Raw genomic sequence first — 17500 nt, 5'->3', positions numbered from 1 at the left:
ATTATTATTATTATGACAGGAATAAATATATACATATACGATGGGCTTCTCTCTGTTTCCGTCTACCAAACCCACTCACAAGACTTTAGGCGGCCCGAGGCTATAGTAGAAATCCCTTGCTCAACGTGTCATGCGGTGGGACTGAACCCAGAACCATGTGGTTGAGAAGCAAGCTTCTTACCACACAACCACGGTTCCGCCTCAATCTCTCTTTCCCTCTTTCTCACTGTCTCCCCCCCCCTTTCCCTCTTTCTCCCTCTACGAATATGTGTGTGTGTATAGGAAAATTTGTTGTTGTATTTACATAAACATTTAAAAGATATTTTATATTATTGAATCTTGCAAACATTGAATCTTCTAAACATGTTTTTCTACATTACTGTTTTAAATTTTTACCATTCATAAACAAAAATATTGTTGAAACTTGTTTAGTATATATGTAAATTAATTTATTTAACATAGGCGCAAGAGTGGCTGTGTGGTAAGTAGCTTGTTTACCAACCACATGGCTCCGCTTTGGGCAAGTGCCTTCTACTATAGCCTCGGGCCGACCAAAGCCTTGTGAGTGGATTTGGTAGACGGAAACTGAAGGAAACCGGTCGTATATATGTATACGACACACATATGTATATATGTGCTTGTGTGCCTGTGTTTGTCCCCCACAACATCGCTTGTCAACCGATGCTGGCGTATTTATGTCCCCGTAACTTAGCGCAAGACTATATCCATTAACAACAGAACCAAAAGTGAAAAAATGTGGTCAACCTAACTGCGGTACATGCCCCCACCTTTTGGAGGGCTCAGAATTCTACTTTCAAACAAGGTGAAACATTTAAGATCAAATCAAATTTCACCTGTGCCTCGGAAAATCAATTCTATGCCATTACATGCTTAGGGTGTGGTAACAATTATATTGGCCAAACACTCTCCACAAAGCACAAATCCGCCACTCACAATACAGACAGTTACAGATTAGTGAACACATAGAAATGTGTGCTAGGAATGTTAATCCTAATTTCCTAATTTTCCCCTTCTATCAATGTTCACATAACACCCCTGTGCAACAAAGAATGAATGAAGAGGCAACTGTCATCAATAAATATGTTCCCCAACTCAATATGAACACATAACATAATACAGAACACTACTAAATTTTCAATTAATACCACTAACCCCATATATTCCATACACCATTTACATTATAGATCTATATCTACCCTAATTGCACCAAATCCAGAAATACTCCCTTACACATAATCTTTTCTCTCAGAGACTAATAGACCTGACACTATTCATTAATCGGTGTGCATTCAAAGCAATGATTAGTAATTTACGAAACCGGTATGCTTTTAAATCCCTTTAACAATTCACAATAATGACTTTTCTTACTTTAATTCCTACCTCAGTTCATCTAATTGTATATATCTATCATTACTTTTCATAAAATGCCACTATTATTTTTTTATTATTTCCAATGTGCATTTTCGCTTATTTTTCTTCTTACTTCCCCTTACATTTCCACGTGTAGGTTCTATTTTTTTTGTAACATATTCTATTATAGATGTATATATATATATATGTATATATCAAGTAATATATATATATCATATATATATATATCTATATATATATATATATATATATATATATATATTATATATTATATATATGTATGTATGTATATATAGGGAGAATTCACAGAAAAACAAAAGACGAAGGCAGGTGGTGTAGACAACAAACAGATGTATTAGTATACGCTCGGGAAGTGAAAAAGTCTCTAACGTTTCGAGCCTACGCTCTTCCACAGAAAGGAACATAAGGAGATAAAGTAAAGAAAATGTAGTGGCTAGCGATCTATCATGGCGAAAAATATATATGTATGTATATATATATGTGAGTGTGTGTGTGTGTCTCTCTCTCCCTCTCTCTCTCTCTCTCTCTCTCGATATATATATATATATAACGATTTTCTTGCTTCGCCGTTCCTTCTATTTCCGAAGAAGAGCGTCTGCTCGAAACGTTAAACCACCTTTCCTTTCCTGAAAGCCTGCTAATACATTACATGACCACGTCCTCGCGGTGTTGATTTTGTGTTTGTTCATTTTGGGATTTGCTATACATATACATACATATATATATATATATATATATATATCTATATATATATATATATATATATTTATGTATATACATATATATATATATTTATGTATATACATATATATATATTTATGTATATATATATTTATGTATATACATATATATATATATTTATGTATATATATATATATTATATGTATATATACATATGTATTTATATGTGTGTGTGTGAGTGTGTGTGTGTCTGTATACGACAAGTATATTGGAGAGGATATGAAGTCGATCGACATCAGCAGTAAACATTCCAGTATGTCTGTTTATTCCAGTATATTGGATTCATACACACACATGTATTAGTGGCATAGATTATCAAATAGAAAGAGTTATTAATTACAATGACAAGGATGTGAGAGCATATAAACATATAGGAAACGAGCGATCAATTGAGCAGACAAGCAAATGGGCAAATGGGCAAATGATCAGATTGTCTATAAAACCAAAAGGATGTGTAGGTGCTATTTCTTTACGACCGTTTCTGGAAGAGACAACGAAATCTTACAGGTTATTTCCATCTCTTCAGTGTTATGTAGGGATGAGCAGATAAGACTTGGATAATGAATGTGTCTCTAGGCTTCTTATCCTTACATAACACTGAAGAGATAGAGATTACCTGGAAGATTTCGTTGCCTCTTAGCAGAAACGGCCGTAAGGAACTATCATCTATACATCCATTCGATTTTATAGACAATCTGTTCATTTTCCCATTTGCTCATCTGCTCAATTGATCACTCGCTCCTGTATGCTTATATGCTTCCACACCGTTTTTTAGGCAATTACCAATTACTAACTCTTTCTATTTGATAGTCTATACCACTAAGCATGTGTGTTTATCAATCCAATACATTGGAATGAATAGACATACTGGAGTTTTTACCGGCTGATGTCTGTTGATTTCATATCCTCTCCACTCTCTTATTTCTTGTATAAATCAAGGATAAACCACTTTTTACCCCTCGCCCATATTTCATACTCAATTGCGAGATTGCCACGCAATAACTAGCACTTGGGTATGAATAACTGGGTACACTACCAGCAGTATATTGGATAGGTACTATCCCTTAGTTGGTTCCTCAACCTCCAACTCACACAAATATATATATATATATATATATAAATATACATACACACACACACACATATATATATATGTGTATGTATGTATGTATGTATGTATGTATGTATGTATGTAAAAATATATATGTACATACATGTATATATACATATGTAAATATATGTATATATATGTGTATGTATATATATATATGTATGTATGTATATATTATATTATTTGTATATATATATGTATATATATAATAATATATATATTACACATATATACATATATATATATATACATATACATATATATAGATATATTATATATATATATACATATACATATATATATATATTTATATAATATATATATATATATATATATACGCGACGGGCTTCTTTCAATTTCTGTCTATCAAATCCACATAAAAACAGACACCAGGAGCGGCTGTGTGTTAAGAAGTTGCTTCCCAACAACATTGCTCTGAGTTCAGTCCCACTGCGTGAGACCTTGGGCAAGTGACTTCTACTATAACCACGGGCCGACCTAAGCCTTGCGAGTGGATTTGGTAGATGGAAACTGGAAGAAGCTCGTCGTATGTATGTGTGTGTATATATTATATATATATTATATGTGTGTGTGTATATATATATATTTATATATGTGTGTGTGCATGCGTGTGTGTGTATTTGTGTATCTGTGATTGCGTCCTTCTAACCTAGCAGTTAGGTAAAAGGCTTTCAAAGAATAAGTTCTGGGTTCGATTTCTTCGACTGAAGGCGCTGATCCAGCATGGCCGCAGTCAAATGCCTGAGACAAATAAAAAATGAAAAATAATATACACGTAGATATACACACATAAATGCCCACATATACACATAATTGCCTATCGATTATTACTTAGTCAGGTATGTCCCACTCTCCTCCCCCTCTCTCTCTTGCTCTCCTTCTCTCCCTTTCTCCCTCTCTATCAACATTGGTATTTAAGTGTGGGTATGTATGTGACTGTGTGTGTGGTTGTGTGTGTGTGTGTATCTGCGTGAACGTGTGTGTATGTGTGTGTGTTTTTCTGTGTGCATCCAGAGACATGCATCCATATATAGATGCACACATATTCGATATACAGAAATATGTACGCATATACACATACACCCATATATATACATATACATACATACATTATATATATATATATATATATATATATATATATACAAAATGTGACCTCGTGTGTGCCGTGGCGATTTTTTTCCCTCTGTCTTCCCTTCTCTGGATCTTTCCTTCTATGTTTCCGACGAAGAGCTCCACTCGAAACGTAAACCCTCCTTTTCCCTTCTTTCCTGAGCGTCCAATAATACTATATTTGTTCCACGTCCTCGCGTTGTTGTGTTTTTTTGTGTTTCTTGTTTGGATTAACTCTACATGTATATAATATATATATATATATATATATATATATATATATTATATACACATACACCACACACACAAACACACACACACACACTACATATACATATATATATATATATATATATATATATATATATATATACATACATACATACATACATACATAAAACCAACTTTCTCATCTATATCTATATATATATATATATATATATACAAACTCACACAGAATATCACGCTCAAAATCTGTTTCTGTCTGTCTTTCTCTCTCTCTCCTTATCTCTCTCTCTCTCTTTCTCACACACACACACACGACACACACACACACGCACACACACACAAACACACACCTCACATGTAGAGCGCGCACTCTGTCACTCTCTCTCTCTTTCCTCTCCCTCTCATACACACCTTACACATACAAGCGTACACTCTCTCTCTCGCTCCCTCTCTTCCCTCTCTCTCTCTCTCTGTCACAGACACTTCACACATACAAACTTGCTCTCCTTCTCTCTCTCTCTTTCTCTCTCTCTCTCTCTCTCTTTCTCTCTCTCTCTCTCTCTCCTCTCTGATCCTCACTGTCACTCACACACATCGCACATACAAGTGCTCTCTCTTTCTCTCTCTCTCACACACACCACACACATACCAGCGCGCACTCTCTCTCACGCTCGCTCTCGCTAACTCTCTCTCTCTTTCACACACACACAGACGCACACACACACACACACACAGATACACACTCACACACTCACATAAACACACGCACACACACACTCACAAAGACACACATACACACATGCATTCACACACGCACACTCACACACACACATTCACACACACACACACCACACACACACAGACACACACACACACACACACACACACGCACACTGTGACACGTGCCAACCACACATATCCCAAATATACATTTCTGTTATGTTAGTTCACGCCAAACATCCTCTCGATAACCGCGCATCTTTTTACATTTCCCTGCATCAACTCTTCTCACTCCCCTCCCAGCCATCCTTTTTCTTCCTTTTCATCTTCCCCTTCACATCCCCCCTCCTATCCCCTCCCTTGGTCTTTCACCAATTTTTCCCCCTACCCCTTAATGTTTACCATTCTCTTTTATCCGCATTCCGTTCCAAAATCCTTTCTACTTTCATCGCCCGATTCTAAGCAAACAGACCGTTAGGCACCATATTCGCTTATTCATTCATTCGCTCATTCTCTCATTCTTTTATTCGGTCGTTCAATCATTTTAGTCATTCGGTCATGCAGTCATTCAGTTATTTCATTCATCGAAACATTTTGTAACGGCACCTCATACACTACTACTACTACTACCACCACTTCTACTACTACTACTACTACTACTACTACTACTACTACTACTACTACTACTACTACTGCTGCAGCTGCTGCTACAACAACATCAACTTCTACTACTACTGCTACTACTACTATTATTACTGCTGCTGCTGCTGCTTCTACTACTACTACTACTTACTACTACTACTACAGCTGCTGCTACAACAACATCAACTTCTACTACTACTATTATTACTGTTGCTGCTTCTACTACTACTACTACTACTACTACTACTACTACTACTACTACCAACAACAACACCATCACCACTACCATCACCATCAACACGATCACCAACACCATCATCAACAACACCACCACCACTAACACATCTCCACAATGACCGCACGATACCACCACCGCCATCACCAGCACTATCATCACTATTGCAAACAACAACAGGACATCTACAACTACTACTACTCCTACTACTACTACTACTACTACTACTACTACTACTACTACTACTAATAATAATAATAATAATAATAATACTAATACTAATACTACTAATACTACTACTACTACTTGCTCTACAACTCTTTCCACTATGCAATCTCCTCCTTCCTCTCCCCACTACGCTTCTTCATCGTATTCTACATTCTCTTCAGCCTCTATCACAACACTACCAGCATCATCACCACCACTACCAACAACAGCAACAGCAACAACAACAACACTACCACTGTCGTCATCATACTAGACTACGACTATAATACTACTATACTACTACTACGACTACTACTACTACTGATAATAATACTAATAAGAAGAAGAAGAAGAAGAATAAGAAGAGAAGAAGAAGAAGAAAGAAGAAGAAGAAGAAGAAGAAAGAAGAAGAAGAAGAAGAAGAAGAAGAAGAAGAAGAAGAAGTAGAAGAACAACAACAACAAGTAGAAGAAGAATGATATAATAATAATAATAATAATAATAATAATAATAATAATAAAATAATAATAATAATACTGCTGCTCTTCCTCATTGTATTCCACTTTCACTTCAGCATCTACCAGTATCACTATATACTATTTCTACCATCACCGCTACCATCACCAGCGCCGCCACTACAACCACCACCACCACCACTACGGCTCACCGCTGCCGCTGCCGCTGCCACCTTCAGTCCGTATCTCGTACTCCTCCTCCTACTACTACTTTCCTCAGCATGTCCCCCTCCTCCCCTCTTCATTCTCGTGTTTGATTCATTCACCAAGAACTCGAATTAATTCACAAGCTGCCCAATCCGCCTACGCATGAATGAGATGCTTTTGCTTTGTTTTTGTTTTTTTCTTTGTTTATTTTTCATTTATCTCTTTTCTTTTCTTGTTTTTTTATTTTTTTTCTTCTTTTTACATTTTATTCATGCTGAGGATTATCATGATTAAGACGGCGCGATGGCAGAAGCGTTAGCACGTCGGGCGGTAATTTCTTCCGACTTTACGTTCAGAGTTCAAATTCCACCGATGTCGACTTTGCCTTTCATCCTTTCGGAGTCGATTAAATAAGTACCAGTTACGCACTGGGGTCGATATAATCGACTTAATCCGTTTGTCTGTCCTTGTTTGTCCTCTCTGTGTTTAGCCCCTTGTGGGTAGTAAAGAAATAGGTAATTTCTTCCGACTTTATGTTCTGAGTTCAAATTCCGCCGAGATCGACTTTGCTTTTCATCCCTTTCGGGTTCGGTAAAATAAGTACCAGTTAGACACCCCTCCCCAAAGTTGCTGGCATTGGGCTAAAATTTGTAATTATTATTAAAAGGCGGCGAGCTGACAGAATCGTTAACACGCCGGACTATATGCTTAGCGGCATTTCGTCCGTCTTTACATTCTGAGTTCAAATTCCACCGAGGTCGTCTTTGCCATTTATCCTTTCAGTGTCGGTAATCGACTAATCCGCAAGGCGGCGAACTGGCAGAATCGTTAGCACGCCGGCGAAATGCTTAGTGGTATTTCGTCTGCCGCTACGTTCTGAGTTCAAATTCCGCCGAGGTCGACATTGCCTTTCATCCTTTCGGGTTCGATTAAATAAGTACCAGTCACGCACTGGGGTCGATATAATCGACTTAATCCGTTTATCTGTCCTTGTTTGTCCCTTCTGTGTTTAGCCCCTTGTGGGTAGTAAAGAAATAGGTATTTCGTCTGTCTTTACGTTCAAAGTTCAAATTCCACCGAGGTCGACTTTGCCATTCATCCGTTCGGGGTCGGTAATCGACTAGTCTCCCCACACAAATTTTCAGGCATTGTTCCTATAATAGAATTAATAATTATCATTATGGAATAGGCGGCGAGCTAGTAGAGTCGTTAGTGTTTCTCACAAAATAATGACCAGTATTTCCTCCGGTGCTTTACATTTCAGGCCTTGTGCCTTTAGTAGAAATTATTATTATTATTATTATTATTATTATTATTATATTATTATTATTATTATTATTCAATAGTTTTATTTTTATAGCGTGCTTCCACTTCATTACCTTGGGTATGTGCTGTAGTTTGCTGTGATGCTCTTATGGTTATTGTATTGAAAATGTTTTGCGCAGGATGTGTGCAGTGCCCAGTAGTGCAATTTTCTGTATGTTATATATATTTGTAAGTCATGGTGTTTTTGTTATATATTATTTTATATATTGTCTGAATATTTTTTTATCATACCTAACGCGCCTACTATAATAGGAATTGTTTCTGTTTTTAGATTCCATATTCGAGTTACCTCTATTTCCAGGTCTTTGTATTTTGAAAGTTTCTCCATTTCTTTTAGAGAAACGTTGTCGTCTGCTGGTTTTGATACATCAATTAGAAAGCATTTTTTTTCTTCATGATCTCTGACAACTATATATGGCCTTATTATTATTATTATTATTATTATTATTATTATTATTATTATTATTATTATTATTATTATTATTATTATTATTATTATTATTATTATTATTATTATTATTATTATCATCATTATTATTATTATTATTATTATTATTATTATTATTATTATTATTATTATTTAGGTGGTGAGCTGGTGGAATCATTAGGACACTGGGCGAAATGTTTATTGATATTTTGTTCGTCTTTACATCCTGAGTTCAAACTCAACCGAAGTGACTTTGCATTTCATCCATCGCGGTCGATGAAATAATTGCCAGTTGAGTACTGGGGCCGATGTAGTTAACTTACCCACTCCCCAAACAACGTTTCAGGCCTTGTGCCTGAAGTAGAAATAATATTACTCTGGATTAGGCGGCAAGGTGGTAAAAGTGTTAGTGTATCTCACAAAAAGAAATCGTAGGTTTTCCTCCGGCGCTTTATATTTCGAGTTCTAATCCAGCCAATGTCAATTTTGTTTTTCATCCTTTCGGAGTTTATACAATAAAGTACCTCTCAAGTACTGGGATCGATGTAAACAACTTGCCCCTCCCTTAAAAATTGCTGGCCTTCTGCAAAATTAAAAAAGTACTCTAATTGGAAGAATCGTTTGAGCGTTCGCCAAGATGTCTTGCGGTATTTATTCCACTACTTCAAGTTCTGAGTTCAAGTTTTGTCGAGGTCATATTTGCTTTTGACCCTTCCAGAGTCCTAAAGAAAGATAATGGTCTCTTTTACTTGTTTCAGTCATTTGACTGTGGTCATGCTGGAGTACCGCTTTTAGTCGAGCAAATCGACCCAGGGCTTACTCTTTGTAAGCCTGGTGTTTATTCTATCGTTCTCTTTTGCCGAACCGCTAAGTTACGGGGACGTAAGCACACCAGCATCGGTTGTCAAGCGATGTTGGGGGGACAAACACAGAAACACAAACATATACACACACATACTTATATATACGTATATACGTCGGGCTTCTTTCAGTTTCCGTCTACCAAATCCACTCACAAGGCTTTGGTCGGCCCGAAGCTATAGTAGAAGACGCTTGCCCAAGGTTCCACGCAGTGGGACTGAACCCGGAACCATGTGGTTGGTAAGCAAGCTACTTACCACACAGCCATTCCTACGCCTTACTGGGATTCTACATAATCGGCTGCTTTTCCCTCTCAAAATTACTTGCCTTGTGCCAACGTTAGTATTATTATCACACTAGTGCATGCTAATCTAGTTAGCAGGTATTTTATCATGATGTATGGTGGCTACACGTTTCTTTAAATCTCAACAATCTTCCCAAAAATTGTAGCAGAATATGCGACGGTACATTTTTCAGGTCGACAATACGAGTTCAATTCTAATCCCTTTCAGTGTTTTAGGTAGTGTTTTGGGTACCGTGCCAAGTGTACCAATTTTTGTTGGCATCCTTCCATCTCGGGAGACAATGGAGTTGCGCATAAAGTAGTCTAGTCCGGCTTTTATATTTCATGTCCTGATACATTTCCTGCTGTGGCTGTGTAGTCCTATCCTGGACAAACACTCTCTCTGGCAGGTACCGCAAATGTAGCGAAGACTGTTCCTGGCTGGTTGTAATGCCATAGTCTCTTGTTGACGTCTCTTCTTTTCTTTCCATTTCTCCTCTCTCTCTCTGTCACTCCTTTGTATTCCCACTTTTACGGTACGTCACCAATCTCCACGGTTGCCGGCAACTGCTTCCCAACCGCTAATATTGATGTTGCAGGCCTTCATGTCCCTTCAAGTGTACCAATTACCATAGGAATAATTGCTTTCTTAGTTTTCCACAGTTTCTTCACCTCTCTGGCTAGATCCTGATATTTTCCCCACCCGTTTTTTTTTTGTTCAATTTCTTGCTATCGGCTCTGCTATCATAGGAAATTGCAAAAATCCATGATCATATATGTTCTTACTTTAATAGCATGGTCACTCTTTATGGGGAAATCTCAAAGATCTTGTAATTTTCATTTTCTATCACAGCCTCAGGTTCGTCTTCATGCCATTTTTCTGTTGCTTTTTTTTAAAACCGCCCACTTGTCTAACATCTTAATGAGCTTTCTTGCCTACACAGTTATGTCTGCGCTTATAGTCCTTTTGTGCCAGTATACTGCACTTATTCAAAAGTTGATTTATACTTTCGTCTCCTTCCCTGCAGATTCTATATTTGCTGTCTGACTGAGTTTTGTCGATTTTTGCCATTAAATATTGTTATTGGTGAGTGAGAGAGCAGCGCATGCCATCGAAGTGACACTGTTGTTGTTGTCGTCGTTGTTGTTGTTGTTGTTGTTATTATTATTATTATTATTATTATTATTATTATTATTATTATTATTATTATTATTATTATTATTATTATTATTATTATTATTATTATTATTATTATCTCCGCCTTAGCGAAGGTATTGTTTTCAGTCGTGTTTGTTTGCTTGTTTGTCCGTGGACAAGATATCTCAAGAACCACTGGATGGATTCAAATGAAACTTTCAGAGATGTTTGGCCTCGTGACTGGTATGAACTGACTAGATTTTGGGATCGATCAGCTACCGGACAAGAATTCTGGATTACGTATCTGATTTTTTTTGTTACTTAATTTTTTGAAGGCGGTCGGATTCATTTTTAGTATTCTCGTTTGTGAGAGCAGTCAAGTTTATTTCAGATATTCTCATTTGAAAACTCATCTCCGGCTAATCGTTGAGAAGACGTTGGTGTTGTCTTGGAGGAGGTTTGCGTTCTCTGAGTGCTCTTGTTATTATAATCGCTAGCGGTATTTCGTCTGCCGCTACGTTATGAGTTCAAATTCCACCGCAGTCGATTTTGCATTTCATTCTTTCATGGTCGATAAATTAAGTACCAGCTCAATACTGAGGTCGATGTGACCAGCTTCCCCACCCACAAAATCCAGGACTTGTGCCTATAGTAGAAAGGATTATTTTATTATTATTATTATTATATATTATTATTATTATTATTATTATTATTATTATTATTCATTATTATTATTATCAATTATTATTATTATTATTATGATTATATTATTATATCATTATATTAGTTTATTATTATTATTATATTATTATTGCCTTTGCACAGCTTCTAACGCTGGAGATGTACTACGGTGTCAGCTGTTCACTACCAGTGAACTAAGGTAACACCCATTAATTTTCGAGCACCTCTCAGATTATTCGAGCGGTTCCAAGCAGTGCTGTTTTCTGCAAGTGCTCCACCCTTATTGCAACCCCTATTTGTTCCATGTACTTCTCAAGATTTTTATTCATTATTCCCAGGGCTCCGACAATTATTGGTACTACTACCACATTTTTCATCGAACACACCTGCTTAACCTGCAGAAGCAGCAGCAGCAGCAGCAGTAGTAGTAGTAGTAGTAGTAGTAGTAGCAGCAGCAGCAGCTGAAGCAGCAGCAGCAGCTGAAGCAGCAGCAGCAGCAGCAGTAGTAGTAGTAGTAGTAGTAGTAGTAGTAGTAGTAGTAGTAGTAGTAGTAGTAGTAGTAGTAGTAGTTCTATTTTTCACTTCCTTTAAGATCAGCGAACGACAATCCGTACCCAGATGATTGAAAATCCAAATTCTCTTAAAAGTCGTCCGTTACGATCTCTTTCCTCTTTTGTTCGACGCATCACGCTTATCCGTATCATCGCGATCACCAATACTGCCGTCACCCCCCTCAATATCACCACCGCCACCCTTAACCTTAACCTCCTCCCCTCCTCCTCCTCATCATCATCATCATAATCATTATTAAGATTACCATCGACTGCCACGACGAACCTCACATAGCATCGCTGCTACGTATATTACCACTCCAACCACCCGCAATCGATCTCTGTTACCTCCACTACCATTATCTACGATCCGCATCACCATCAAGTCGACCAAAAATTATCATCACGATAATCATTAACACTTTAATCATTCTTCATATCAACACCACCAACAATACCATCAAATCTATCTCCACCAACGTCATTATAATAACCATCAACGTAACCGATATTGTGAACCATTAGCGGATGCACGCCATCATCAGAAATATCGCCGGCATCACCGCTATTTTATCAATGCTACAATCGTTTTCATAACCCACAATTATCTGTCCATATTCGACAGGAGCCTTTGTGTGTTTACTTGATTTTCAAGAAATAACGACTGAATTCTATCAAATCACAGCCGTCTGACCTAAAGAGAGTGACACATTAGAGAAAGTAGTCCTAAATTCATCCACACTGACAAAAAATGAAAATGAATGGAAAAGGAAAGAAAAAGGGAGGAAAAGAAAAGGAAAACTAGATGTTTAAGGCTGAAATGCTAGTGACCATAAGTCTGGTCAGCCAGGACTGACCAGAGGCAATAGTAATTTCAGAATCACCAACAGACACAAACATTTCATCACCCCCACTATCTCCATTACGAATACCATTGACACTCCAATATCATTCCTGCGATAATAACCACCAACATCACCACCAACACCACCACCAGCACCAGCACCACCACTAACAATTAATGCCCCTAAAGCCAGCACCAGCATCATCACCATCACTACAACTACTACCAACACCTTCATGATAATCATCATCATCACCCACACCAGCACCACAACCAATACTACCATTACCACCAATATCACCACCATAACCACACCACCACCACCACCACCACCATTACCACCACCAGCCTCCTCACCATCAATACTACTACGGCCAGCACCATCACCATCACCATCACCACAGTTAATGCCACTAAAACCAGCACCAATACCATCGCTACAACTGCAACCACCACCATCATCACCGCCCTCACCACTACCACCACCATAATTAATGTCGCTGAGGCCATCACCAACATAGTCACTACAGCCACTACCGCCACAATTATTAACACTGATAGGCACAATTATAGTCCACACACAAATAGCTGCACGCATGCACGGATAATACACTTTAGATTATCATCATACGCATAGAGAGAAATACTCAGAAGCAATCATAAAATGCACAAACAGACACACAAACTCACGCATACAGAAAAACACATATAAACTAGACAATATGTGTGTGTGTGTGTGTGTGTGTGTGTGTGTGTGTGTGAGTATAGACGCAAGCGTGGCTGTGTGGTAAGAAGCTTCCTTCCCACCACATGGTTCCAGGTTCAGTCCCCTGCGTGGCATTTTGGGCAAGCTTCTGCTATAATCCTCGAGCTGACCAAAGTCTTTGAGTGGGTTTGTATACGGAATCTGAAAGAAGCCCGTCGTAATATATATATATATATATATATATATATAGATATATATATATATATATATATATATATATATTATATATGTATATATATATATATATATATATATATATATATATATTATATATTATATATATGTATATATTATATATATATATATATATATATATATATATATATATAATATATATATAATATATGTATATATATATTTATATGTATCTATGTATATATATAGTATATATATATAATATATATATAATATATATAATATTATATATAATATAATCTATATATATATATATATATATATATACATATATGTGTGTGCGTGTGTGTGTGTATTTGTGTGTGTGTGTGTGTGTGTGTGTGTGTTCCCCCCCCCAACATCGCTTGACAACCGATGCTGGTGTGTTTACGACACCGTAACTTAGCGGTTCGGCAAGAGACCGGTACAATAAATACTACGCTTACAAAGAATAAATCCTGGGGTCGATTTCTTCGACTAAAGGTGGTGTTCCAACATGGCCGCAGTCAAATGATTTAAACAAGTAAAAGAAAAAATATATATATATTTATATATAATCAAATGAATAATAACATACAATGGATAATCGTCAGTTCATGACTGCTGTTTCTTAAGTAACTTACCACACAGCCATTCCTACGCCTAATATTATTAGGAATTGCTTTTAAAAATGTGGTTGTATATTTTGCGAATAGGCGCAGGAGTGGCTGTTGTAAGTAGCTTGCTTACCAACCAAATGGTTCTGGGTTCAGTCCCACTGCGTGGCACATTGGGCAAGTGTCTTCTACTATAGCCTCGGGCCGACCAAAGCCTTGTGAGTGGATTTGGTAGACGGAAACTGAAAGAAGCCCATCGTATATATGTATATATATATATATGTATACATTTGTATATGTTTGTGTGTCTGTGTTTGGTCCCCCCCACACACACACACAACATCGCTTGACAACCGATGCTGGTGTGTTTACGTTCCCGTAACTTAGCGGTTCGGCCAAAGTGACCGATAGAATAAGTACTAGGCTTACAAAGAATAAGTCCTGGGGTCGAGTTGCTCGATTGACTAAAGGCGGTGCTCCAGCATGGCCACAGTCAAATGACTGAAACAAGTAAAAGAGTAAAAGAGTATAAAGGGTATAAACTATAATCTACTGCACAAAAATTATACCAATAAAATCAAATATGCACCCCCACATCCAAGTGTCATGTGAACCCCGATGGAAAACACTGAACTAGTGTCATCCTCATTGAACACGTATAAAATTCTGTTCCTTGACAATTTCCTTGAATGTTGCGCTGTACACTGCTACTGCTTTTCATTCTACTGACTTTTTGTTATTTTACTCCCGCCAACACTGTCCAGTTTTCTTACTCCAGGCGTATGGTAAATTGGGTCAATCAGCCATCAATGTTTTCGAATTTAAATTTTTACTTTTGGCTGAAGTCATATTTCCGGATAGTCTTGGCTGAAGTCATGGTCTCACCGTTCACTTCAATAAAATCCACCCATGCAATATTTCAGCAAAATATTCATATTTCGGCTTCAGCAGACATTTACCATTTCCTCTTTTATTCTTAAACCTTAATCTCTAAAAGTTATGTTTTGCGTTATGAATCTTGTATAAAGTATACAATTCGACCTTATGTTACTCAGCTCATTTGTATACATTTGTTTCTCTTCTGTAGATGAAGACATCGCTATGAGGTATATATACTCTTTACTCTCTTTTACTCTTTTACTTGTTTCAGTCATTTGACTGCGGCCATGCTGGAGCACCGCCTTTAATCGAGCAACTCGACCCCGGGACTTATTCTTTTGTAAGCCCAGTACTTATTCTATCGTCTCTTTTGCCGAAACCGCTAAGCTAACGGGGACATAAACACTAGGGGACAAACACAGACACAAACACACACACGCATATATATTATATATAATATATATATATATATATATATATATATATATACATATATACGACGGGTTCTTTCAGTTTCGTCTACCAAATCCACTCACAAGGCTTGGTCGGCCCGAGGAGGCTATAGTTAGAAGACACTTGCCCAAGGGTGCCACGCAGTGGGTCTGAACCCGGAACCATATTGTTGGTAGACAAGCTACTAACCACACAGCCACTCCTGCGCCTAAAAATGCTTAAGATACAGAATTATCCGTGCACAGTGTTCATATTCACTTTAGAAATGGCGACAGCCGACGTAAACAAATCGTGTAATACTAACAACTTTGTTTCTTGACAACAATTTCCAAAACAGCCGTTTCCTTTGCTTATCCGTTATTCAGGATGCTATTCTTTCGGAAGTGTTTTGTATTAAGTATTAACAAAGGAGACGCATCGATATAGAATTTATTAATTAAACAATTAATTAATATGATCAGAATAATTACAGTGAAAGAAAATTGTGTAACTCATCTTACCTTTGATAATTTTGATTTTATGCATCAAAGTTAAGAGAAATGAAACACAATACAATAGTAATATATCTATGAATTAAATTACAATCAAAATACTTATAATGAACTGGTGTTAATTTGGACTACTTAATATGAAATAAAACAACTCACATTTATTTACAAAAAATATTGAATTCATTTCTGCAATCATAATGTGTTTCATAGGTGTTGCATAAGTTTTTCTTATGGGAATCTTTTAAGAAATATCATTGGAAGAGAAATAAAAAACAACAACATTAAATGTAAAGTGTATTGACCATCTATGTAAGACATAGTTTGTTGATTGCCAAATTCACTTTGAGAAATTACACGATTTCTTAAAATTAGGAAATTCATTATTAACATAAGCTAAGCTCCCTATGCCTTCCTTTTCTTCTTTCCCGTTCTCACCCTCCCCCCCTCTCTCTCTCTTGTGTAGTCAGGGTTTTTGTTAAATCATCCCGAGTTAGAAAGATCAACTGTTTTTATAAAATTACGATCTGTGCTCAGTCAAACTCAATAATCATAATTTGCAATATTAATAAAACTAAAACCAAAACCTCACGCATACGTTTCTTTATGTTCATTTTCTTTGCTCTGTCGTTTCTACGGTAATCTTTGCTCTACTCATCTTTTAGGCTCTACACTCGCCTTGCTCTGCGCATTTCACTTCTCTTCTTCTCACATAAGTCTAACCCTGTATATCCCTTCTAGGATCTTTTCGGTTTGAACGGCAGTTTTTAACATAATTTCTAGGTAACTAAAAAATTTTAAACTTCGTATACTGCTAGAATGTGTTTATAAAACATCTTTTTCTCTTGGCTTTATTGAGAAAATTCTATAGTTTCTAAGATATTTATTGTTTTTTTCTTCAATTTCTGCAATTTCAACCAATCAGTGACCTCTATTGAGG

This window comes from Octopus sinensis, linkage group LG5 (assembly GCF_006345805.1).
Source record: "Octopus sinensis linkage group LG5, ASM634580v1, whole genome shotgun sequence".
Lineage (NCBI taxonomy): Eukaryota > Metazoa > Mollusca > Cephalopoda > Octopoda > Octopodidae > Octopus > Octopus sinensis.
This window is presented reverse-complemented; position numbering follows the sequence as displayed.